This window comes from Bubalus bubalis, chromosome 20 (assembly GCF_019923935.1).
Source record: "Bubalus bubalis isolate 160015118507 breed Murrah chromosome 20, NDDB_SH_1, whole genome shotgun sequence".
In the NCBI taxonomy this organism is placed as follows: domain Eukaryota; kingdom Metazoa; phylum Chordata; class Mammalia; order Artiodactyla; family Bovidae; genus Bubalus; species Bubalus bubalis.
Window position 1 is genome coordinate 42195702 of NC_059176.1, and position 26115 is coordinate 42221816.

Genomic DNA, 26115 nt, shown 5'->3' on the forward strand with positions numbered 1-26115 from the left:
TGGATTTTAAGGTGAACCACACCTCGTCCCATTTGCCTAGATGGGGCAGTGTAACTAGCTTCTGGTCAAAAAGATATAAATAAGACTCCCAAAAATAACCCTTAAAGGCAGCTTGCTCAGCTTGGAGACAGATCCCTTTTGCTCACCTTTCCTCCTTCTGCTGCCTGGAACACAAATCTGATGGCTGGAGCTCCAGCAGCCATCTTGGGCCACAAGATGCTTTGCAGTGAAAGCCATGTCTTAAGACAGTGGAACAAAAAGATACAAGAGGACACTATCAATAATAATCTCATGAAGCTGCCCACCTCTAGGATTCTTTTAAGTGAAACACTAACTTCCTTCTTGTTAAAGATACTGTAGCCAGATTTAATCCTAAGGAAACGGCAACCCACTCCAGTATTCATGCCTGGAAAATCCCATGGACCTAGGAGCCTGGTGGGCTACAATCCATGGGGTTGCAAAGAGTCGGACACAACTGAGCGACTTCTGTGTGTGTGTGTGTGATATAACAGAATAAGCCTTCTATTTCCCAAAAAAGGGCCTATTTCCCAGAAAAGCAGGTTAGGGCACTCTGCTTAGACATTCTTTTCCCTTTCCTCTGGCCTCACTCTCTGATAGAAACACTGTGACTGGACAACCCTGGGCAGCTCAGCTACCAGGTGCAACTTGGGGCAGTCCTGCAAGTGTGACCATCTTCTACAGTTCTAGGGGCCTCTGGGGACAAAGCCCTGAGGCTGACCGGTGACAGTTATGAGCCACCATGGGTCCCCACAACAAAAAGACTCCCAGTCAAGGATGAGCCCACACAGGTACCCAAGAGACCATGCCCATCTGGGCCCTAGGGACTTTACTGGTCACTGCATGGCCTTTGTTTTGCCTCAGAAAAATTTCCTTCTTCCTTATCTCATCAATATCAGCATTTCACCCACCAGTCCTCAACAACAGGGTCTACAGAACAGACAAGGATGGCTGGACTCCAAGTATGTGGGCACCTGCTTTGCACAATTAGAATATCACTAACCCCCGATCCTCCCCCGTGGAGGGCTGTGCATGGCTTCTGGTACACCTCCTATCCCATGTGTGTTCCCCACACTCAGAATCAAAGGGTAAGCTTTGAACAGTCTCCCCCTTGCCCAAAACCCTGCCAAGTCCCCACTGCCCCAGGACACAGTTCAAGCTCCTTACCTTCATCCCCGAAGCTATAGAGAGCTGGCCACTTGCCTGTCCCACCTGCCTCCACTCCCTCACTTTTCCCCAGCACTGACTCTCCCTGAGTTCACGGGCCCTGCCTGGTCCCAGGACACGGGCAGGTCTCTGCCCACCCAGAAGCCACTGTGTCCTGAGTCCCTCCAGGCTGGTCTCCTCCTGCATATGCCTCAGTGCATAATCAGTTCTTCCAGAACCTTCCCTAGTGCCCTGTGCTGCAGCCCACATAGGACCCCCTCCTTGGGCTCCAGTGTCAGATCCCAGGTTTTGGGCTCCCTGGAGGTGGGAACAGTTTGTCAGTATTACCTCCTCTGCAGAAGGTGGGCTGATACACAGCCGGGAGGGGCAGGTGCACTGGAGAAAAGTGCCCCACAGGCTGACTGTGTAACCTGCCAGCCCCACCACACGCCCCAGGCCAGTGAGCTGTGGGCTCACAGACTCCTCCAAGGTCAGCAGACATGAGGTCTTCACAGCTGAGGCTATGGGCAGGGCTTGCCTTGCTCTAGACACCGTTTTCCAGCAGACAGGGCCGCCCCAGGCGTCCCCTCACCATTCCCTCTCTTTCTTTGTCTGAAGAGGCTTCGTTTTCATTCCTGCTGCAAGCAGGTGGTGCCTGGCTTTACTGTCCAGAACCGAAAGTCACAGCTCTGCCCCTCAAGGATGTTAGTCACTGCTGCTGGGATGTCCACTGTCCTCCACCTCCAGGGAACTCTGGTCCTCCTGCCACAGGCCCCTGCAAGAAGCTGAGGCAGGTCTGCCCTGAGGGATAGAGAGAGTGTCACAAAGCCCAGGTGCAGTTCCATGGCCATAGCGGCAGGTCCCGGACCTTCAAGGTCCCAGACAGGCCCTCTGCCATCACTGTGCCCACGGCATGGCCCAGCTGCTGTCACAGCTGTCCACACCTGCTCACCTGGGCTAGGAGTGCCTGCGCTTTGAAACCACCTTCAGTGCGACGGGGCTCTCAGCCTGCAGCAGCGAGGCAGAGGTTCCCGCTTCACCCTCCATGACTCTCAGGCTCCTGCCCGAGAGCAGAGTCCACCTGCCCGGCTCACTAGGCTCCAGACACAGGCAGTACCTCTGTGCCTGGCCCAGCTCAGCCTAGATGGCCCGTGAGCCGAGGTGCATCCTCAGCGATGCTGCTCATCAGCGTGTCTGGTAAAACACCTTGTGGCCGGAAGTGCCACAGACAAACATCTGCAAGCGTCACTCTGAGTCCTGCCTGGGCCACCGTAGCCTCGGGAAGGACCGAGCAGGTCCCGCCTCAGGATCGGGCAGGGGCCTCCCCTCGATGAGCTGCCCCCGCCTGGTGCTCTGCAGGATGGAAGGAGGAGGGACAGGCAGAGACCCCCTGCCCCCACCTAGGACGGCCGGTGGAAGTCAATAGGGACACTGGGGAGAGGCCCGCTGGGAGGCTGCAAAGGCCCTTGGGTCACTCCCCCACCACAGGACAGCAGACCTGGTGCATGTTGGTCATGGCAGCCACTCTCCCTCAGGCCTGCCCACGACTGGCAGGTACCCACATCCGAACCTGCCCCGGGGGCTAGTTCTTTCTCTACCCAAATGACCCTTCAGGGAGGCCCTGAACTTTCTGCTGTTCCGAGGCAATAACATGTTCTCAGTGACTTCTAGCACTAGGGGCTGTCTCATTTCAGGAAGAAAAGGGAGTCATCTTGGGCGCTCTGGAGCATCTTCCATCTCTCTGGAGCCTGGCCCATCGTGGGAGTGGGCAGTGCAGGGAGGGCCATGTGTCCCCTTTCCACAGAACTGTTGCAGGAAGGGGACCCCTTCCAGGGTCCGAGAACGGATTCTTGTCCAACACTCGGAAAGGCATCATCTGGAGGGTAGATCAGAAGGAGCATGGTGCCTCTGCTCAGTGACACGGACCGAAAGTGGTGACCTCGCAGCCTTGTGTGGTCGGGTTCAGGTCATCACCAAACAGCAGCACTGCTGCTTCAGGAGATGACTGGAGAGACACCCTCACTTTGCAAAGTTGGACAATTAAGACAGTTTCTGGAGTTTGCTGAGGGAGCATCATGCATTCCAGGAGCTGTTTCTCCCTGTGAGAGGCCAGAGTGGTCATTTCTGGGGTCTGGTGGTGCCTGAGTTAATTGGGATGTTGTTGTCTAGGTTCGGCTTGGAGATGAGAAAGCTTTGTGTTTCTTCAAATTAGCACTAATTTAAAATTACAATTTTAGTCTTAATTGTATGTATTTGGGGATCCCATTTAAGCCTCTGGAAATAATTGCAGGGTAATATTTTGGGAAGTCATATTAAAATGCACAGATGTTGTCTGGAGACAGGCCTCTGGGGGTGGGCAGAGCCCTGGTAGAGAGGGGTCTGGGGCAGCTTTCACGGCTGGTCCACGTCCCCTCCCCACTCCCAGTCTGGCTACGGGAGGGGCTGCAGGTAGAACCCCTCTGAACGCAGTATGAACCGAATCCACCCCTCCTTACTGAATCTGGTACTGCCAGGACCCAGGAAGCCAAGGCCATGTGGTCACCATGCCACAGCCTGAGCTGCTGGAGTCAAGGTAGGGGGAAGGGCTGGAGGGATGGGCCAGCAAGGTCCTGGAGCATCCCCTGCCCACAGGGTGCAGAGGTGGTGCTGGCAGGCGCAGGTGTCATATCCACTAGGAGCCCTTCCAAACCCTGGGGCTCTGGGTGGGCCCCATGTGAGCCCAGGCTCTGTGCCCAGGATCGGGCGTGCAGTGAGGGGTCGACTGATCGCAGAGGGGTTTATGATCTGAGAGTGGTCCTACCCACCCCCCCACCCCGGGAATGTCTGGGAAGAGCACAGAGGGCCTCTCCCCTCTCTCGCAAAGGATGTGGGTGCCTGCAAGCACTGCATTTGTCCTGAAGACATACCCTGAAAGCCCTTTTCCACCTGTGCTGGTGGGGCTGGAGGCTGGGCCCTCAGAGAGGTGGGGGACAGGGTCTTTGGGGCCACCGTAGCGCTTCCCCCTCCTCCTAATTCCTTGTTCTACAGAATACAAGTGGGCCAATATTACCCTGTAAGTAAACAACTGAGATAAATGCTTCCATTTGAGCAAAGAAGCGACATCATCTTTAGCGAGTGGGTGGTGGAGCCAGGCTGCCTTGTACAAGAACTCTGGTCTTTAGGAATACATATTTTTTCCCTTCCCCTGATGCAATTAGGAAAATAATATTTTTTTTACACTTGCAATTAAGAGCAGAACAGATGGCAATGGTTTAAAAATCTGTTCATGAGACTTGATACTGGGGGTGGGGGGCGTTGTTGACAAGACATGGAGGACGGGGCGACTCTGTTTTTCTTGCTGCATGGAAGGCCCATTATTGTGATCCCCAAAACAAAGTACTGGGGACTTAAGGAAAGGGGTGAGAAAGAAGGTTCATCCACAGTAAGAGGGCAAAACGGCTGGCGATTTAGAAGTGACAGCAGGAAAGCCCACCTGCCTCTGTGTGGCTGGGCCCGCCCTGCTGCCCAGCAAGGCTGCAACCCCAGGACCCCCACAGCACCATTATCACCTCGTGTTCCTCATGGCAGTGCTGGGCCATTTTCTCCATCCACCGAGGACTTTCAGAGCCTCCCAGACATGGGTTCCCTCATCTGTGCTTCAAATTTACCAAGATCACAAGACATGAGAGAAATCCTACAAATTAGCCATCACTGTGGCCAAGTGGCTTGGCTTCTTGATCACCTTAGTTTATTCATTCAGAACCGGCTGAAACCAAACTGGATCCTATAGGGTTCCTGGGCATGGAAGCCTTGCTCTGCCCCCCATTTCTTGATTATAGGAAATAAGCTTCATTCAGCCCCCATGACCTTCCCTGGGTTCCAATGGACAGGTTCAAGCAGTTGCTAATTAGGGATGGGAGAGGAGACAAGGGAGAAGCATTCAAGAAACAATAGTGCAGGGACTTCGCTGGTGGCCCAGTGGCTAAGACTCTGTGCTCCCAAAGGAGGGGGCCCAGGTTCAATCCCTGGTCAGGGAACTAAGATCCCATAGGCCACAAGTAAGAGTTTTCATGCCATGACTAAAAGATCCCACATGACACAGCAAAGATTGAAGATCCCTGTGCTGCAACTAAGACCAACACAGTCAAATAAATATATTTTTTAAAAGAAGAAGAAAGCAGATATTAAAAAAAAAAAAGAACCAGTAGTGCAGCCTTGGGGCAGGGTCCTGGTTCCTCAGGGATACACATATTATTACACCTTTGAGTTCTACAGGAATTAAGTTGCCCCCCACCCAGATGGGGGATGGAATGAGGATATGCACCCTTGTGACTTCAGTTAACTAAAGCTTGGACTCAGTTGATTTTTTGCCCCAATTCTATGCTGGATTCCCTTCTGCTCAAGTTCCCTCATGGATATGCATGTACCCTTAGCTTAAAACTTCCTGTTTTATGGAGATGCTGCTTTGGGAAAGATCCCCGGTGTTCTCCTCACTTACTGCAGGTAATAATATATCCTTCCTTCTCTCGATCTTTGGCTTGGTTGTCTATTGGCTCAAACACACCAAGAGGTGAACCCAGTTTTGGGGTGACATACCCCCTCCCCCAAGGAGAAGGCAATGGCACCCCACTCCAGTACTCTTGCCTGGAAAATCCCATGGACAGAGGAGCCTGATGGGCTACAGTCCATGGGGTCACGAAGAGTCGGACACGACTGAGCGGCTTCACTTTCACTTTTCACTTTCATGCATTGGAGAAGGAAATGGCAACCCACTCCAGTATTCTTGCCTGGAGAATCCCAGGGACGGGGGAGCCTGGTGGGCTGCCATCTATGGGGTCGCACAGAGTTGGACACGACTGACGCGACTTAGCAGCAGCAGCAGCAGCAACCCCCTCCCCCACACCTTCTCACCACACCAACAGGCTCCCGCTGATAACAGTGGGTTCCAGCTGAAAGAACTCCAAGACCAGACTCTCTCTGAGACTCAGGGCTGAGCGAAGCTCAGTGTCCAGAGGGGAGGCCAAACCTAGGCCTCTGTCACCTACAACTTCAGAAGATATGACACACAGCCCAGCTCCTACTGCATACTCAGTCACTAAGTTGTGTCTGACTCTTTCCAATCCTTTGGACTGTAGTCCACCCAGCTCCTCTATCCATGGGATTTCCCATCAATAATACTGGAATGGGTTACCATTTCCTACTCCAGGGGATCTTCCCGACCCAGGGACTGAACCTGCGTCTCTTGCATCTCCTGCACTGCAGGCAAATGCTTTACTCACTGAGCCATCGGGAAAGCCCCAGTTCCTATTGAGACTTACACAAACTCACACAAGAAAGTCCTTTTACCTCAGTTCCTATTTTCCATTATAACATATCTGACTTTCAACAACAAATTAGAAAGCATGTCAAAGGCAAAAAAAAAAATAATAATTTTTTAAAAGCCCATACTCTAAAGAGATAAAGCAAGCATCCTAACCAGACTCAGATATGATACAGATTTTGGAATGAACAGACTGGAAATTTAAAGTAACTATGATTCATATGTTACAGGCTCTGATGGGAGAAGACAGCATGCAAGAACAGATGGGTAATGTGAGCAGAGCTATGGAGAGTCTAAGAAAGAATCCAAAGGAGATGCTAGAAATTTTTTGAAAACTGGTAATAGAAAGGAAAAATGTCTTTGATGGGCTCATCAGCAGACTTAATACAGCTGAGGGGAAAATCAGAGAGCTGGACGACAGGCCAATAGAAACTTTCCAAATTGAAATTTTGCAAAAAAAGATCAGTCCAAGGGTGAAAGCAGAGACAGAATAGAGCATCCAAGGACCACGGGACAATATTAAAAATATAACATACATGTACCTGGAAGACCCAAAGGAAATAAATGAGATAATGAGGAAGAAAACATATTTGAGGTAATAATGTCTGACAATTCTTCAAAAATTAACAACAGATACCAAACCACAGATTCAGGAATCTCAAAGAACACCAAGCAGAATAAATACTTTTAAAAGAAAAACAAGTGATTAACAGATGCGAACTATTATATACAGGATAGGTAAACAATAAGGTCATACTGTGTAGCACAGAGATCTATAATAGTCTGTGATAAACCATAATGGAAAAGAATATAAAAAATAATACACATATAACTGATTTCACTTTGCTGTACAGTAGAAATTAATACAACATTGTAAATCAACTATACTTCAATAAAATAAGTTTAAAAACAACAACAAAAACTACACCTAGGCATATCATACTCAAACTGTAGCAAACCACAGACAAAGAGAAAATCAATACATCAATACCCATTTTAGGAACTTCCCTAGTGGTCCAGTGGTTAAGAATCTGCATGCCAATGCAGGGGACATGGGAACTAAGTTCCTGGTCTGGAAACTAAAATTCCACATGCCGTGGAGCAACTAAGCCCATCCACCACAACTACTGAGCCTGCACGCTGCAACTACTGAAGCCCAAGCACCCTCTAGCCCGTGCTCTGCAACAAGAGAAGCCACTGCAATGAGAAGCCTGCGCACTGCAACTAGAGAAAGCTTGAACGCAGCAACAAAGACCCATCGCAGCATAAATAAACAGAATACGGAGTTTGTCAGAGTGAATAAAAACACAAGACCAAACTGGATGCTGTCTATAAGAAACCCGTGTTAAATATAAAGACTCTGATAGATTGAAAGTAAAGAGATGGAAAAAGATATACCATGCTAATTACAGTTGAAAGAAAACTGGAGTATCAATACTCATTGCAGACAAAGCAGACTTCAGAACAAGGAAAACCATCAGGGATAAAAAGGAGGCATTACAATGATATGCATAATTCAATTCAGTTCTCCAACAAGAGATCAAAATCGTAAATGGCTATGCATGTAACAAAGCATCAAAATATATGAGGCAAAACTGATAGAACTGGGAAGAGAAATGGGCAAATCCATTATTATAATTGGAGACATCCACATTCCCCATCAGTAACCAATAGAACAAGTAGGCAGAAAATCAACAAGGATGGTTCCCCTGGACAGCACTGCCCATCAGAATGGAATTAAACTAAAAATCGATAAAGGAAGATGGGTGAAATCCCCAAATATCTGGAAATTAAACAACATCATCCTAAACAACACATGGGTCAATGAGGAAATACCAGAAGAATTTTTTTTTAGTTTTTTTAACTAAATGAAAATAAAAATACCACTTGTCAAAATTTCCATAGTGTAACAAAACAGTGCTTATCAGAAATATATAGCATTAAATGTACACATCAGAAAAGAAGAAAGTATAAAATCAATAACCTAGGCTTCTACCTCAGGAAACAAAATGAAGGGAAAATGATGCCTAAAACAAGCAAAGGATATATCATGAAAATTAGAGCATAAATCAATTAAGTTGAAAACAAGAAGAAAAGAAAGAAAATCAATGAACCTGAAATCTATTTTATTGACCAGTTGCTCAGTTGCTCAGTCATGTCTGATTCTTTGCAGCCCCATGGACTGTAGTCTGCCAGTCTCCTCTGTCCATGCACTTTTCTAGGCAAGAATACTGGAGTGGGTTGTCATTTCGTACTCCAGGAGATCTCCCCAACCCAGGGATCGAACCCATATATCTAACATCTCCTGCATTGGCAGGTGGGGTCTTTACCACTGTGCCACCGTATTGACCAGGCTAACTAAGGGATACAAGATACAAACTACCAGTACCAAAAAAAGGAAGAGGAGTCATCAACACTGATCTCATAGAAAAGGATAATAATATAACATTAAAAGGAAGTTTTGATTACATAAAAGAGAACTACAAAGAACTCTGTGCCCCCAAATTTGATAATCTGGATAAAATAGACCGATCCCTTAAAGACATGTACTGGCAAAACTCACAAGAAGAGAAACAGACAAACAGAACAGCCATATGCATTTTTAAAATTTAATAAATAATTAATAATCTTCTTAAAAGAAATCGGCAGGCCCAGATGGTTTCTCTGCTGAACTGTACCAAATGTTTAAGGAAAGGATGATATGATTCTCTACAATCTATTTCAGAAATCAGAAGAGGAAGAACGTGTCCTAACTCATTCTCTGAGGCCAGCATTCCCCTAATATCACAACCTGGCCCGTCACCACCCTAACAGTAAGGAGGCAACAGTGCCACTCAGACACTCCCACCGGCAAAAGAGGACCCGGTGGGTCTGAAAGGAGAGAGAAAAGGTGACAGGACACACATGTCTGCTCTGTGTGGCTTGTTCTCTGGGAATGCCCAGAACTCGTCTTTCTCATCAATATGTCAAAACAGAAAATAGTGAGAAACAAGTGCCACTATCCTAGAGCTTTTGCTGGAGAAAGATGACAGGGAGGAGGCACCTGGCTGTCCACCCTGCCCTCAATGGGCACATGAGGCCAGACACTCAGATGCACTGGCACGTGGGACCTGGCAGGCAGCGTGGTGACTCTACTGGTCCTACTCACCGAGAAGCTACAGGCACCCCCGGACCCTGGGCCATCCGCAGGTCAGTCCTTGTGGGCTCCCCCCTCAAGATGCAGAAATGATGGATCCTCTGGAGACTGAAATGGAAGAGCACATGGGCATCAAACAGCTGAGCACACACACAGTCTGCTCGGGTGTAAACAGAAGGAAGTTCTCCAACGTGGGTGCTGATCATGATCACACACTTGATAAAGCTCCCTATTGTTGTTGTTTAGTTGCTCAGTTGTGTCCAACTCTTTTCGACCCCACGGGCTGTAGCCCGCCGGGCTTCTCTGTCCATGGGATTTCCCAGGTAAGAATACTGGAGTGGGTTGCCATTTCCTTCTCCAGGGAATCTTTCCAACCCAAGAATCGAACCCATGTCACCTGCATTGCAGGTGGATTCTTTACCACTGAGCCACCAGGGAAGTCCTCCAAAGGATACTTCTTAAAACAGGAAGAAGCTAACCAGACATGGACACAACCAATGAACCAGTAAAATAAAAGGTTGATAGTCTATGTCATTATGCTTTGGTCAAGACCCATAGAATATACAATGCAGAAAGTGAACCTAACTGTAATTCAGTTAATAATAATAATAGTGCATCAATATCGGCTCATCAGTGGTAACTAATGCACCACACTAATGTCAAGATGTTAATAACAGGGGAGATGAGGGGAGTAGGGGTTACAGGCCATCTGGAAACTTTCTGCTCAATTTTTCTGTAAATCTAAAATTGCTGAAATAATTACGCCTCCTAATTTAAAAAAATATGCTGATTGATATTTAGAAGGCTGAATGGAAAGATGGATATAACTGAGAAGCCGATGGGTAAACTGAAAGATGGAGCTAAGAGATTTTCCCAGAATGCAGTGCAAATAGACAATGGGCAGCAATCCCAGGGCATGTTTCTCCTGATTTTGATGGCAGCCACTGGGCTCCAGGAGCATCCTTCCCTACCCCCAAGGGCTCTCTCTCTCTCCCCCCTCAAATTGGGGAGCTTTAGCAAATTCTTAGCCTTTGGTTGTTCATCTCATCTTTCTCCAAGACTGCTTTGGGGGAGGCGGGCGGACAGCACAGGAAACCTTAGAAACCATGTCAACCTTTGCCTGGGTCCTCAGCCTCTCCCAGGCTTCCTTAGTGACTCAGACGGTAAAGAGTATGCCTACAATGAAGCAGACCCGGGTTTGATCCCTCGGTCAAGAAGATCCCCTGGAGAAGGGAATGGCAACCCACTGCAGTATTCTTGCCTGGAGAATCCCAAGGACAAAAGAGTCAGGTGGGGTACAGCTCAGAAGGTTGCAAAGAGTTGGACATGACTGAAGGACCAACACTTTCACTTTTGACTGCTCCCAGACTGTGGTTTTCCCAGTTCATGGCCTGAGGGAGAACCACACTCTCTTTATTTAGTTATTGGTGGTGAATTATTTCTTCACTGGTTTTGACTTTTTAAAAAAAAAATTATTACTTTAGAAGGAGTCCTAGTAAAGTCTTTCAAAAAAGCAATTCTGCCTTCTCTATCAAAATTTAAATATGCATATCCTTTTACCCAACAACTGTATTTCCAGGAGGACTCACATATATATGAAATATGTGAGTATAGGGATTTTCCCTGCAGCAATCTTTTTAAAAACTGGAAGCAACCTAAATCCCCATAAATAGGAGAATGGTTAAATAAATTAGGGCAGGGCCCATAAGCTGGAGTACTCTGAGACTTTTTTTTAAAGAGGTAGCCAATATGCACCTACCCAGAGAAATCTTAAAAACCTAGAACTGAGTGAAAATGGCAAGTTAACTAAAAAGTATGTGTTGTGTGTGTTTCTGTGTGTGTCTGTGTGTGTCTGTGTGTGTGGATCCCAGTTACAGACACAGCAAGCCAGCTAGACAATGTATACACATCTGCAAGTCCAGGTATGGACACAAAGGCAAACAGAACAGCCCAAAAGGGCTTCCACCAGCGCTCGCCAGCACTTCCTCTGTGGGCAGTGGCATGGACACAGGAGACAAGGCCACATGGGCATCGCTTTTACTCTATTATACACATGCTTCCTCATTGGGTCTTTTACCAAGGCGCATTTCTCATCCAGCAGCATTCAGATGAAACCCACAGTCTGTGCGTTTGAGAGTTTCATATTCTAGCTGGGAGGTGCTGGCACCAAGAAAACCGACCTTGGGGAAGGGCAGCCAGGAGGGAGGGAAGGAAGCAGGGCTTCCCAGGGGGATGGGGGAGGAGCACACAGGCACTCAAGATTCCTCAGGAAGGAAGGTCACCCCTGGGCAGCAGGGATAAGAACACACATAGCACAGAGTCCAGGAACAGAAACACAGGGCGGGCAGGCAGGGACCAGAGATAGGCAGCATCCTCTACCGCTCTAGATCCAAGCACCTGCAGCCCTCACACACCAGGCCCATCATCCTGCTGCCCTGCCCACCCTTCGGCGTTCCCTACAAAGGGCAGGGATGCTGTCCCAGGAGGGGTGGACCCGTGGGATTTAAACTTGGCCTCTGAGCAGGTGAGCAGAGCCCACCCCTATGTCTGGAAGGTCCTGCCTTCAGTCCTGGCCCATAACACAGCAAACTGCAATGTAAAACATCCAATTTATACGGGACAAAATTCAGCAGTCCTGCCTCCAACAGTGCTGATATGCTGGGTACCAGAACATTAGCTCCATGGCACATGGCAGATGGTGGCTCGGTCACTGTGGAGCGTGGCACGTGGTAGGTGTTTCAGAAGCACTTGCTGAATGATGGGTTAATGGATACATGGATGGATGTTACATGTCTTTGAAATCTTACAAAACACCTAACATACATTTTAAAAGTAAGTGCACACACAAGATACTCAAGGTACCTCTGAGCAAAAAGCCCAGAGAACAATAGACAAAGATCCAGAGACACTGGGACCGAGGGCCCATCCTCTGACATCCCTGCAAACTGGGAGGACTGCCCTGTAACCATATGAGGGGGCCAGATGAAGTGAAGCCACCCCTCAGTCCCCAGAAATCGGAAGAGTAAAGAGAAACAGCTTCCAGAGGGTGCCAGACGGGAGTATCCCACCCACCCAGCTACCCAGCCTCCTCATCCACGCTCGCCTGGGTCACTAGCCGTCAGCTGGAACTCGGGCTTCTTACGCAGCTTCACCTCTGCGATGCTGGGTGGTCTAGGGTCGGACATGAGTTGTGAATGAAACAGGGAGCCTGGCCCGCCCCCTCCCAGGTTCCAAATCCTTGTGTCCCTGAGGCCACAGCTTCTCCCTTCAGACTTCAAAGAGCAAAGAACAGATCTGCACATAACCCATGCTTCCTAATCTGGGGATATTCTCAGAAATAGCAAGCCTCTTCTCTGGCCCTTCCTGGAAATAGCCTGGCTCTTACATGTGACAAAAGGATGCAAAGTGGTGTCTCCGTGATCTGAATATGAACACTGGAAATACTTCCAGGTATTCCAAACGGCAATAAAAATATTTTAAATAATTTAACGTCAAGTCCATTTAACAGAATTCGAGATAGCTCAGGCAAATACGTGAGGAGAGGAAAGAGATGAGCAATGAAAAATTCTAATGGATAGAGCGATATAAGTAGGACTGAGGGGAAAATCACTGCATAGCCGCAGAGGATTCCCAAAGATGACATTCTTGAAATCTCTTTTAAAACGGTATGATCCCAGCATCCCACGACTCCAAAATACTCTAGCAAGGCCTGTGTTCAGCAGCTTGCAGAAAACATGCATGCTCATTATCTTCCTTGGAATGGCAACAACAAGGGAGCTCTGATTCTATCTTTCCAGCACGGGAACTGCCAGAAGTCTCCCATGCGCACCGCTGACAGTTCCCTTTCACATGAGAAGCAGTTGTTGTTGTTCAGTTGCTCAGTTGTGTCCACCTCTTTGCGACCCCATGGATTGCAGCATGCCAGGCTTCCCTGCCCTCCACTATCTCCCAGAATTTGCTCAAATTCATGTCCATTGAATTGATGATGCCACCCAACCATCTCACCCTCTGCCACCCCTTTCTCCTCTTGCCTTCAATCTTCCCAGTATCAGAGTTTTTTCACAATGAGTCAGCTCCAATGAGAAGCAGACTCACGTCCAGATGGGCTCAGGGCTGCAAGCAGACTGCCCACCAAGCTGCAACGGTGTGGGGTGGGCAAGGGGACCATCGTGGCAGCCACCTTTTGTTTTTTTAAGTGGGAAACATTTCTGAATGGCTTAAGCAGGATGTATTCTGATGTTTAAAGCTCTATTAAATTGAAGAAAGAGAAAGAATCCATACCTGGCTCCATACAGAACAAGGGAATATCACTAGCCCCCAGATTGTCAATGAATTAAACTCCTTCCCTGATCCTGCAGAGCAGCCCTGGGTCTGAGGATCTTATCTCTGTCAAGCAGGCCGATGGGCAGGCCACTGCCACACGGCCCCACGTGAGCTGCAGATGTCAGCAACGCGCTATCTTCTTTGTTCAGGGGACACAAAGCAGTCCAGCACTGGTGGCTGTGTTCTTTCTTTCCAACAGGACCTAATTGGCACTGTCCTTCTCTGGTGTCTGGTCTCCCTGGACAGAGCAGGAATGCAGCCAACAGAACCCAAACTATGCAGCTCACAGGCTCCTCCCTGGCTCAGTCAGGCCTCAGTGCACTAAGCTCCCAGCTCAGGATGCAGAACCCGGGCACAGAGGGTCTTCTTCATCTAAAGGTCTTTATATGAAGTCATAACTTTTTTTTTTTGGCTGCACCACATGGCATGTGGGATCTTAGCTCCCCAACCAAGGATCAAACTCACATCCCCTGCATTGGAAGGCAAAGTCTTAACCACTGGACCTCCAGGGAAATCCCTGAAGACAAAATTAAAATCACATCTTTTTACAGTCCTATTTAATTCTCACTGAAAAACCAGAAAATGCAAGTTATTCATTTAGTGACTTCCTTTTTTAGAAAAGAATCACATATATGAAACTTGAGACAGTCCCTAAAAATCAACATGTATGATCCTTGAAACTCTAAATTTCTGAATTTGAAATCATTTCCTATCAAACCCACTCAACAGAATGCAAACTATTTCAAGCATATACACTATTATTAGTGTATAATAGATAGAAGGAATATGAAACTAAAATCTCAAATGCATGCAGTTCTGTAAAAATGAAAAGAGAAACCTTGTTTCATTGCTATATGCAGAATCTCCAAAGATGATGTTTCAGAAACCAGCCATGGTTTTGACATTTATGTAAATAAATCAGTGACTTCTGTGGTGGTCCAGTGGTTAAGACTTCATACTTGCAATGAGGGGGCCCAGGTTCGATACCTGGTCAGGCAACTAGATCCCACATACTGCAACTAAGAGTTCACATGCTATGCTAAAAAGATCCTGCATGCTGCAGCTAAGACCTGGCACAGCTAAATAAATAAATAATTAAAAAAAAAAGAAAACAAATCATTGTGATGTACTGGGACAAGGTCTATGAGAGGATAATGGTGGGAACCATTTTTTGTGTTTACAAAACAGAAAAATAAAGTTGGAAGACTCATGCTGCCTGGTTTCCAGAGTTACTGTGAAGCTACAATAATCAAAACAGTGTGGTGCTGGTGAAAGGATAGACAGATAGATCAATAGACTACAGCAGGGAGCCCAGAAATCGCCCCACTTAATAATAATCTATTTATCTTTGACATAGGAACAAAGGCAATATGATGGGGAAAAGATGTAGTTTTTTCAACAGTCATGTGCAAAAAAATGAACCCAGACACAGACTTCAGATTCTTCACAAAAATCAATGGATCCAAGACCTAAAAGTCAAAAACCAAAGCTATAAAAACTCCTGAAAGACAATGCAGCAGAAAACTCTAGATGAACCTGTGTTTAGCAATGACTGTTTTAGATATAACACCAAAGGCATGATCTATGAAAAAAGGAATTAATAAGCTTGACTTCATTAAAAGGTAAAGTTTCTGCTCTATGAAAGACTGTTAAGAGAATGAAAAACAAGCCACAGACTGAGAGAAAATATTTGCAAAAGACACATCTGATAAGGGATTTGTTATGCAAAATATACAAAGAACACTTAAAGGTCAACAATAAAAAAATAAACAACTCAATTATAAAGTGAATAAAAAATATGAAGACACCTCACCAAAGAAGGAAACAGCCAATAACCATATGAAAAGATGCTTTTAATTTGGGCAATGCAAATTAAAACAGCAGTGAGAAGACACAGAGAACAGACTTGCGGGTGCCAAGGGGGAGGGGTGGAGAAGCAATGAATTGAGAGTTTGGGATTAGCAGATGCAAACTTTTATCTATAGGATGGATAAACAACAAGGTCCTACTGTGTAGCACAGGGAACTACATTCAGTATCCTGTAATAAACCATAATGGAGGGACTTCCCTGGTGGTCCAGTGGTTAAGAATCCACCTTCCAATGCAGGGGACATGGGTTCAATCCGTGGTCGGAGAACCCACATACCACAAGGCAACTAAACCTGCACGCCCCAACTACAGATCCTGCAACGCCAGAACTGGAGAGAAGCACGAGTGACACAACAGAGATCCTGTGTGCCTCAGCTAAGACCTGACACAGTCAAATAAATAAACACTTTTTTAAAAAAACAAAAAAGAATGTGCATGCCAATGCGGGAGACACGGGTTCGACCCCTTGTCTGGGAAGATCCCACGTGTCACAGAGCAACTAAGCCTGTGCACCACAACTACTGAGCTTGCACTCTAGAACCAGAGGATCGCGACTATTGAGCCCATGTGCCACAACTACTGAACTGCGTGTGCTCTAGAGCCTGCGCCCCACAACAAGAGAAGCCACCACAGAGACAAGCCCTTGCATCACAACTAGAGAGTAGCCCCCGCTCGCCACAACTAGAGAAAGCCCACACAGCAACAAAGACCCAGCATGGCCAAAAGTAAATGAATAAATAAAATGATTTTAAAAGGAGACAAAAGCTGTTGTTAAATGAATAAATAACTTTTACCACCGCCATCAACAACAAAAAGCCAGCAACGAAATACTACTACATGTCTAACAGAAGGGCCAAATCCAGACCCTGACGACACCAAGTGCTGTTGAGGATGCAGAGCAACGGGAACTCTCATTCACTGCTGGTGGGGATGCACAAATGGTACGGCCACTTGGGAAGACAATTTGGCAGTTTCTTAAAAAGATAAACTCACTACTCTTACCACAGATCTAGCAATCTTACTCTTTGATATTCTACTTCCCAAAAGTTGAAGATTTATGTTCACACAGAAACCTGCACGTGGTGGTTTACAGCAGTTTTATTCGTAACTGCCAAACGTGGAAGTAAACAAGATACTTCGGTAGGTGAGTGGATAAAGAAACTGAGGTCTACCCAAGGCAGTGGAATATTATTCAGCACTAAAGAGAAATGGCCATCAAGACATCAAGAGCTTCCCTGGTGGTTCAGTGGTAAAGAATTCGCCTGCAGTGCAGGAGACCTGGGTTCAATCCCTGGGTTAGGAAGATCTCCTGGAGAAGGGAATACTGGAAGAAGACTCTCCAGTATTCTTGCCTGGAGAATTCCATGAACAGAGGAGCCTGGCGGGCTAGAGTCCATGGGGGTCACAGAGAGTCAGACACAACTGAAGTGACTGAGCACACAAGCACATAGCTGAATCACTGTACTATACACCTGAAACTAACACATTGTCAGTCAACTCTACTTCAACTAAAAAAATAAAATAATGTATGTATTTTTCAAAGCCAGATCTGAAGGGAAAAAAAGACTGGTAACTCTCTTTCCCAATCAATGTGAGTGGTGTGCTGTCGAAGACTGGAGTACAGTCCAGGTGTCCCGGATGGAAAGTTCCTTCACAAGCAGCTCTGTGGACAAGAAACACTCCCCCCAACCCCCTTCTTTTGACACAAAAGACACTGACAGATGCTGTTAAGATGCAAGTCACATAGGCCGAGGCAGTACTTTAATTTACTGCCTACCATTAAGGTTTCAGCAGGAATTACTGTGCCAGACACTGTTAACCCACCAGTCCCTGAGCTCTTCTCATTTCCTGCCGGGTGTTGTTGGACACCTTCTGCTGCAGCTGCCACCCCCGCCCTGCTCATGTGAGGACAGACACCTCCGACCCCACCTATCACGTAACTACACAGATCAGTCAGTCACTGGCTGTTGCCAAGCCTGAAGAAATGAGACGAGTCTTTCACTCAGACTGAGTAATACACTACAGCAGGGGCCACATTCCCTGACCCCGACTTCCTCACACCACTGCCCAATCTTTTTCCTTATTTCTGACTTTAATTCTTTGGGTGAGGACTTACCTGGTGGTCCAGTGGTTAAGAATCCACCTTGCAATGCGTGGTATGTGAATCCAATTCCTGCTCAGGGAACTAAGATCCCATGTGCTGCAGGGCAACTAAGCCCGTGCACCACAACAAGAGAAGCCACCACAAGGAGAAACCCGTGTGCCATAACTACTGAGCCCACACACCACAGCTAGAGTGTGTGCGCTGCAACAAAAGATCCCACTGGAGGAAACGAAGGTCCCCAAGTGCCACAATGACTCAACATTCTGTAATAACCTATAAGGAGAAAAATCTGAAAACGATGGATTATATACATGTATAACTGAACCAGGTGCTGTACACCTGAAACTAACACAACATTGTAAACCAACTATGCTTGAATTAAAAAAAAAAAAAGACAAACCCTGTAGGATTCTGCTTATACAAGGTCTCTAGAGTAGTCAAACTCGTAGAGACAGAATGTAGAACCTTGGATTCCAGGGGCTGGGTGGGTGGGGGGGGGGGGGCGGAAATAGGGAGCTGGTGTTTATGGGGACAGAGTTTCAGTTTGGAAAGATGGGAGCAGTTTTGTAGGTAGATGGTGGTGATGGCTATACAACAAAGTGAATGTACTTAATGTCACTAAACTGTACACATAAAAATGAAGTGGTACTTCTATGTTATGTATATTTTACCACAATATAAATAACTAAAACAATAGATACCTTTCATGTCAGTAGACAGAAAGGGGCCCATCAGCCATCTCATCAGCTGATTCTCACAGGATGCTTCTTCTGCCCATGGAGAAGCCCCAGGCCTGGGGTAACCCAAAGAGAAGCCTCGTTCTAAACAATAACTTTGGTGGAATTGATACTGAGCAGGGCCCTATGGGGTCCCTGGGCACAAAGCCATTCTGTGTCCCCCATTTCCTTGATTATAGGAAACAGCCTTCATTCAGCCTCCATGACCTTCTCTGATTTCCAAGGGACATATTCAAGCAGTTGTTAGTCAGGGAAGGAAGGGGATGCAAGACCTGGAAGAAACAAACAGTCAAGAGAAACAGTAGTGCAGCCTTGGAGGAAGGTCCTGATTCCCAATCAATGGATACACACAACAATATCTTTGAGCTGTGCTGCGGATACTGAAACCCCTCCAGGTGGGAGAAGTTAACAGTTAATGATGGTACGCTACCCACAAAAGCATGTAGACTCCAGAACAGTTGGGACCTGAAGGCTGATTCCTTCAGGATGCTGATTCCTGCTTACCTTACCACCAGCCCATCAGAAGAATGTCCAGGAGCTGATCACACCCTCTTACTATAAAACTTCTCACTCTCCTCTCCAAGTTGGGACACATGGTTTTGACAGCATGAGCCTGCTGTGTCCCCCTTTGCCCGGCAAAGCAATAAAGCTCTTCTTTTCTACTTCACCCAAAACTGTCTCCAAGACTCAATTCAGCACCAGTATACAGAGAAGCTGAGTCAAGAAGCATCACTGTCAATGAACAAGGAGCCAGAGTCACTCCAGGAGGATGAGGTGGGAAGCAGAGCTCTGAATGGTGAGGAGCCAAATTTCTTGTCAAAATCAGGAAGAACTACAAGAATCTCACAGGAAGCACCACGCAGGGGATTTCAGAAAATCCGGGAGCTCCAGCCTCATCCAGGAGCACAGTCCTGCACTCACAGGGCACCTGAGAGAGGCCAGAGGTATAATTTATTTATTTTTCATATTTAATTTTTATTTATTTTTTATTTGATTGCTCTGGGTCTTACCTGGGCATGAAGGATCTTTAGTTGCAGCATGAGTGATCTAGTTCCCTGACCAGGGATCAAACCTGGGCCCAGCATTAGGAGTGCAGAATCTTAGCCACTGGACCACCGGGAAAGTCCCCAGAGGTATAATTTATGAATGCACAGGAGGATATTTTTCCCAGTAGTAAAGTGGATTTTTTTTAACAACATTAAGACTTTTTAACAGAGTTGGAAATGAAAGGGATCCTGTCTGTACAGGTCAAGACAAGATTATCTTTCTGACACTTCTGAGGCTCCATCAGGATTGGTTCAAAGAGAAAACCCACCGTCTCCGGCATCTGCTCCTCAGGAAAGGCAGATTTTATGGCTGAAAGGGCCACCAGGCTCTCCTGAGTTGAGCAGCTCATATATGCTTTAACCCTGGAACATTTCACGAGCCAGCTATGGGGAGAGACAGTGACCGTTGATCATGGGATCAACGGTTGACCATGGGATCCCTATGCTCCAATGTCAATGAAATCAAACAGTTTTGTTACAGAGAATGGCCAGGCCCTGCCAGCTTCTCCGGGACCTGTGCCTCCATCCCACCTGGCCTTCGCCTGCCTCTGCATCCCCACCAGCATCTGTGGCCATCACAGCAGCCCGTGAAGTACCGCTCTGCCTGGCCAAATCAAAACAACTTGGCACTGCACACAAAATGTTTCTGGACAAAATGCAGCAAAATAAAAGCTGCACAGGTCCCAAGTCCAACCCAGGCGCTTCCTTTACCCTCCTTGCCTGGGCCACGGTAGGCCTTTCCCTCGGAGCACGCAGGTGGCTTCAGACCTGAGCCAGGATACACCATGGGGCCAGGACCATGAAGCAGGCTTCAGCGACACATTTTCCATTAAGTGAAAGAAAAGTGGGCAATTGTGAGCAGCCATATGAATGTAGTGAAATGCTGTCACAGTCCAATCATTGGAAATAAAACCCATCCCATTAGGAGCACTGTAATTGCAGCCCATTCTGCTCCAGATAAAGCCGATGGTTGGAAGATAATGGCTTAAAATTGAAAATCAAAGAGCTGCTCCTCAGTGATTCCCAGGAAATGAGGTGCACACAAGAAGGTTTTACACCCACCCACACAAAGACCTGCCCCCAACTCACACAGAAGAATCCTAAAGTCACCTTAGATTTCAAACTTTCAAGTAACACACAACGATATAAGTAAGTCCTTAACAGTATTGCACTAGCTGAGTTATTGTTGTTCAGTTGCCCAGTCGTGTCCAACTCTTTGCAACTCCATGGGCTACAGCATGCCAGGCCTCCCTGTCCCTCAGCATCTCCCAGAGTTCACCCAAGTTCGTGTCCACTGCATCAGTGATGCCATCCAGCCATCTCATCCTCTGACACTCTCCTCTCCTTCTGACCTCAGTCTTTCCCAGCATCAGGGACTTTTCCAATGAGTCGGCTCTTGGCATCAGGTGACCAAAGTACTGGAGCTTCAGCATGAGTCCTTCCAATGAATATTCAGAGTTGATTTCCTTTAAGATTGACTGGTATGACTGAGTTACCACACTGTAAGGACCCCACCTCTCCAGGTCGGGGGGCATCTGACAAAGCTAACCCCACCACCATGAAAAGCTGCCTGCCCCTTTTCATCACTCAGAATACAAGTTCCAGGGACTTCCCTGGTGGTCCAGTGGTTAGGGCTCTGCACTTTCACTGCAGGGGGCATGGGATGGATCCCATGGGGGGGTCAGGGAACTAAGATCCTGTAAGCCGACTGGTGCCACCAAAAATAATAATAATAACAGCTAGAGTACAAATTCCAGAACCCATCCTAAATTAGAAGTTCCCAACAAAACAGAACTCCTATCCCACTAATCAGGGAAACACATTATTCTCAAATAACAGAGCTCACTAGCCCCCTGCTGTCAGACCTCACTCATACTTATCTCCCACCCAAGGGCCTTGACTTGTCATCCATTCCCACATACTAGGGGCCACTTTCTGCCCACAGCAGCTGTCCCGTTACTACCCCTTGCTATCCCTCCAACCAGAGTTGCTGATACCCCAGGGAAAGAGTGGGTCTTCTTGCTAGTTGCTCCCCCATGAAAATATGACATGGCTGGCCTGGTTCTGCCTCCTACGGCTCTGAAGACACCACAGAAAGTCCTGCCGATTCCTCCCACTGGGCACCCTCCTGTGAGCGGAGAAAGTGATCCTGAACAAGGCCAGAAACGGGGTGTCAGGGACCGCAGTGGGGAGTGGGTTCCTGGAAGATGGGGCAGCAAAAATCCAAACACTCACAGCTCCAGCAGGCTCTAGAGATGCAAGATCTTTATTTGAAGGCAATATTTGAAAACCAGAGATGCTGTATCTCTATATTTTAATTATAAAATAATAGAAATAATAATGAAATAATATACAGAAACTGCAACTCAGAAAATAGCATGTACCCAAAGAAGGTTCAAAATCATTCCTGAATGTCAGAATCTTAGCAGTGGGGACTTCTCTGGTGGTCCAGTGGCTAAGCCTCTGAGCTTCCAATGCAGGGGGTCCCAGGTCCAATCCCTAGTCAGCGAGCTAGATTCGACATGCCATAACTAAAGATCCCACACTCCGCAACTAAGACCCAGCACAGCCAAATATATAAAATAAATGAAAACAAATAAATAAATGGAGAAATTAATTATTTTTAAAGAATCTTAGAAGTGACAGAGACGCTCACACTTGTTTACACACAGTGCCACAGACCTGGAGGAAGGGAACCGCGGCAGAGAGCAGCAGGCCTCCTCAGCCTCTCCCATTCGGACTGGACCTCCATCAGGCAACTTCTTTCTGTCTTTTAAGACTCTCAGGATTTGAGAATGAGGCTGAGTAGATGAGCACTTTAAAATTCCTTACCAGGAATTCCCACAGACTTTGCTTTCATGCACAGGAAACAGTCCATTTTCCAAGCTCTTGCATAAAAGTCCCATTTGGGGGAACTGATGTAGATTGTTCCATTTTGGGTTCTTCAACCGGAGGAAATTTTAAAATTCTTCCTTCCAGCTCAACAGAGCGAATCCATGAATCTGCTGCCTCTGAGAAAGGAGGACAAAGACCCCCATGGGGCCTCAGAATTGGGCAGCAGCTTCTCCTTGGATTCCAAGGGCAGCCAACAATGTCCGTGGGAACAGAACATCAGCCAAGCATCTCGCAGTGGTGACCACCCTGACCCATGCACTGGGGCAGTCCCTCGTGGTTCAGGAAGAGGGTATGGCATCAATCCAATTTGCCAAACCAACAGAAAAATAAGATTTTCCTTTTTAAATTTTTGGCCATATCCTGCAGCATTTGGGAGCTTAGTTCCCAGTCCATGGATCAAACTCACACCCCCTGCACTCGAAGTGTGGAGTCTTAACCACTGGACCATCAGGGAAGTCCCCAAAAATAAGATATTTTAAACATAAATAATGGCTTGTGGACATGGAACAACAGGCTAGTTCAAATTGGGAAAGGAGTACATCAAAGCTGTATATTGTCACTGTGCTTATTTAACTTAATATGCAGAGTATATCATGAGAAATGCCAGGCTGGATGAATCCCAAGCTGGAATCAAAATTTTGGGGAAAAATATCAACAACCTCAGATATGTAGATGATACCACTCAAATGGCAGAAAATGAAGAGGAACTAAAGAGTCTCTTGATGAGGGTGAAAGAGGAGAGTGAAAAGCTGGCTTAAAACTTAACACTTATAAAACTAATCACAGCATCCAGTCCCATCACTTCACGGCAAATAGAAGGGAGAAAAGTGGAAACAGTTACAGATTTTATTTTCTTATGCTCCAAAATCACAGAGGATGGTGACTGCAGCCATGAAATTAAAAGATGCTTGCTCCTTGAAAGGAAAGTTGTGACAATTCTAGACAGCGTATTTTAAAAGAAGAGACATCACTTTACTGACAAAGGTCTGTATAGTCAAAGTTATGGTTTTTCCAGCGGTTATGTATGGATGTGAGAGTTGGACCATTAAAGCAGGCTGAACACCAAAAAATTGATGCTTTCGAACCATGGTGTTGGAGAAGACTCTTGAGAGTCCCTTGGACAGCAAGGAGAGCCAACCAGTCACTCCTAAAGGAAATCAAACCTGAATATTCATCAGAAGGACTGATGCTTAAGTCAAAGCTTCAATCCTTTGTCCACCTGATGCAAAGAGTCGACTCACTGGAAAAGACCCTGATGCTGAGAAAGATTGAGGGCAGGAGGAAAAGGGGTCGACAGAGGATGAGATGGTTGAATGGCATCATCAGCTCAATGGACATGCATTTGAGCAAACTCTAGGAGATAGTGAGGTCTTCCCTGTAGCTCAAATGGTAAAGAATCTGCCTGCAACACAGGAGACCTGGGTTCAATCCCTGGGTTGGGAAGATTTCCTGGAGAAGGGAATGGCAATCCACTCCAGTATTCTTGCTTGAAGAATCCCATGGACAGAGGAGCTGGGTGGGCTACAGTCCGTGGGGTTGCAAAGAGTCAGACACAACTGAGCGACTAACACTACTACTAGGAGATAGTGAAGGATAGAGAAGCCTGGCATGCTGCAGTCCATGGGATCATAGTCAGACAGGACTTAGAGGCTGAACAACTACAACAACAAATGGCTTGTAAGCCCAGGGTTCTGGTCCCTGTCTATGGGGCCAGTGCCCCAGCACCCCTGCCTGGGGTGAGGAGCTCCCAGGGAAGGGATTTCTCTCCGGAAGAACATCGTCACACCTCAGTATCAGCCTGTATGTCCTGGGGAAGCCTCTGAGGCTCTCCACAGGCTCCCCCATTGGTTCTTGGTTTCCTCTTAAAATCCACAAGCAAACCCTGGACAAGGGTCCCCAGGGAGCCTGTGAGCTGGGAGGCCCCAGACAGGTAGCTGGAACGGTATTTGCTGGATGCTGCGCTGGATGCTGCTCGATGCTGCAGCATCTCAGGAGGGAGCAGGGATGGGGAGGAGCAGTGCGAGGGTAGGGTTGGGGGGAGAGGACAGGAAAGGGGGAGGGAAGGAAAGCAGGCCACACACACAAACCGTCTGCGGGCATCCGAGCCTTTCTAGAGGTCAGTCTGCAGTCTTCACCTTCAGCCCAGCCATTCTACCTCTGGAAACATATCATAAAGAATCAGGGGATATGACAAAAGAGAAGAGCAGAGCTACAGGGTATTTATCCCAGCATCCTTCAGGGCAGAAAACCCTCTAAACAAACCCAGCATCCAAGGGCTGGTCAGTGCCTGATAGACAAACTCCCATCGCAGCAGGTGGAAGAACAGTCGAGAGGGAGGCGCGTGCCAAGCTCATGGAAGAATCCCTCCCCCATCCCCACCATTAAAGGTGCTGTCTGTATCACAAACACCTGCCATGAGACCAGCGAGAGGCTGACCACAGCCGCAGAGCCTGCTGTGCCAGGCCAGCTCCCAACAGGCCCAGCGGGTGAGGACAGCACCGATGCACCCATGCCCGGACCCCAGCCTCCACCTGGACAAACACACCCCTCAGACCCCGGTCCTGATCCTCAGACCACACAGGAGAAGCCAGCATGCTATCCCAGCAGCAGGTCAGGGATGAGAGTCCATCAGGGTGGAGCCAGGAGCACTCCCAGAACTGCTGAGGCCACATGGTGCCACCCCACCCCCTTTGCATCTCCATGGACCACCTCGGAAGAGACCACTGTGCTGTGGATCTCATCTATTTCAGACAGAGCAAGAGCAGAGACCACGCGGGCCCAGCGCAGATGTTATGACCACACGCAGGATACAGCCCATGAAGCCAAGTGGTCACTGCGTGGGCAGCTGATGGACAGTCTCCCAGCACAGCTGGAGGGGTGTGAGGGGCAGGGGAGAGTTGTGGGTACAGACAGCAAGACCTCCAGGATCTTGGGCAGGGTAGCCTGGAAAGCGCCAGGCAGGGGGCCCACAGAACACCCAACTAAAATTTCTGGGCTGACCCAAAGAAGTTGTACACACACACACACACACACACACACCCCACTGACCCAAAGGAGTTGTACACACACACACACACACACACACACAAACTCTGGTCTCTTCCTAAAACTCTCTGGTTTTCCACTCACCACAGAGCACATGACCCTCAAATGTTAAGGCTGTTTGTGTCCGGTTTGCCTTAAGGGCTCAGCTCCTTCTTTGTGCATAAGGAAAACTTTCATGGAGAGAATGAATCCATATCAATTACTTGACCGGAGATCTCAGCATCCTACTTGGGTTTATGGACTCTGATTTCATTTTGAAAACACAGTGTGTATCTGCATATTAATAAGCACTTGTTGGAATGGCCTCATTTAATCATCTCACATTAAATTAAACATAATCTTGATTTTGATATTATTGTTCCATCAGGAAAAGAAGCCATGAGTCAGTCTATTGAAAGTTCTCCTTGAAGATTCCAAGATGCTATACTGCTCTTTTTTCCCCACTTTTCATTGAAGTTTAATATAGCTACTGAAAACGTCCTTATCATAAATTTGAA

General features: G+C 47.3%; 1 protein-coding gene across 6 annotated transcripts in view; it reads right to left on the minus strand.

Moving 5' to 3' along the window:
- The window catches only part of APBA2 (amyloid beta precursor protein binding family A member 2), a 137404-nt gene that overhangs the window by 97925 nt on the left and 13364 nt on the right, over positions 1-26115 (minus strand). Inside the window, exon 2 of one of the 6 annotated variants that reach the window (XM_006066403.4) lies at positions 9612-9707. The exons of the other annotated variants lie outside the window; for them this stretch is intronic. The gene's annotated coding sequence lies outside the window, so the exon portion shown is untranslated. The remainder of the gene's footprint in view (positions 1-9611; positions 9708-26115) is intronic. 6 annotated transcript variants of the gene reach the window in all.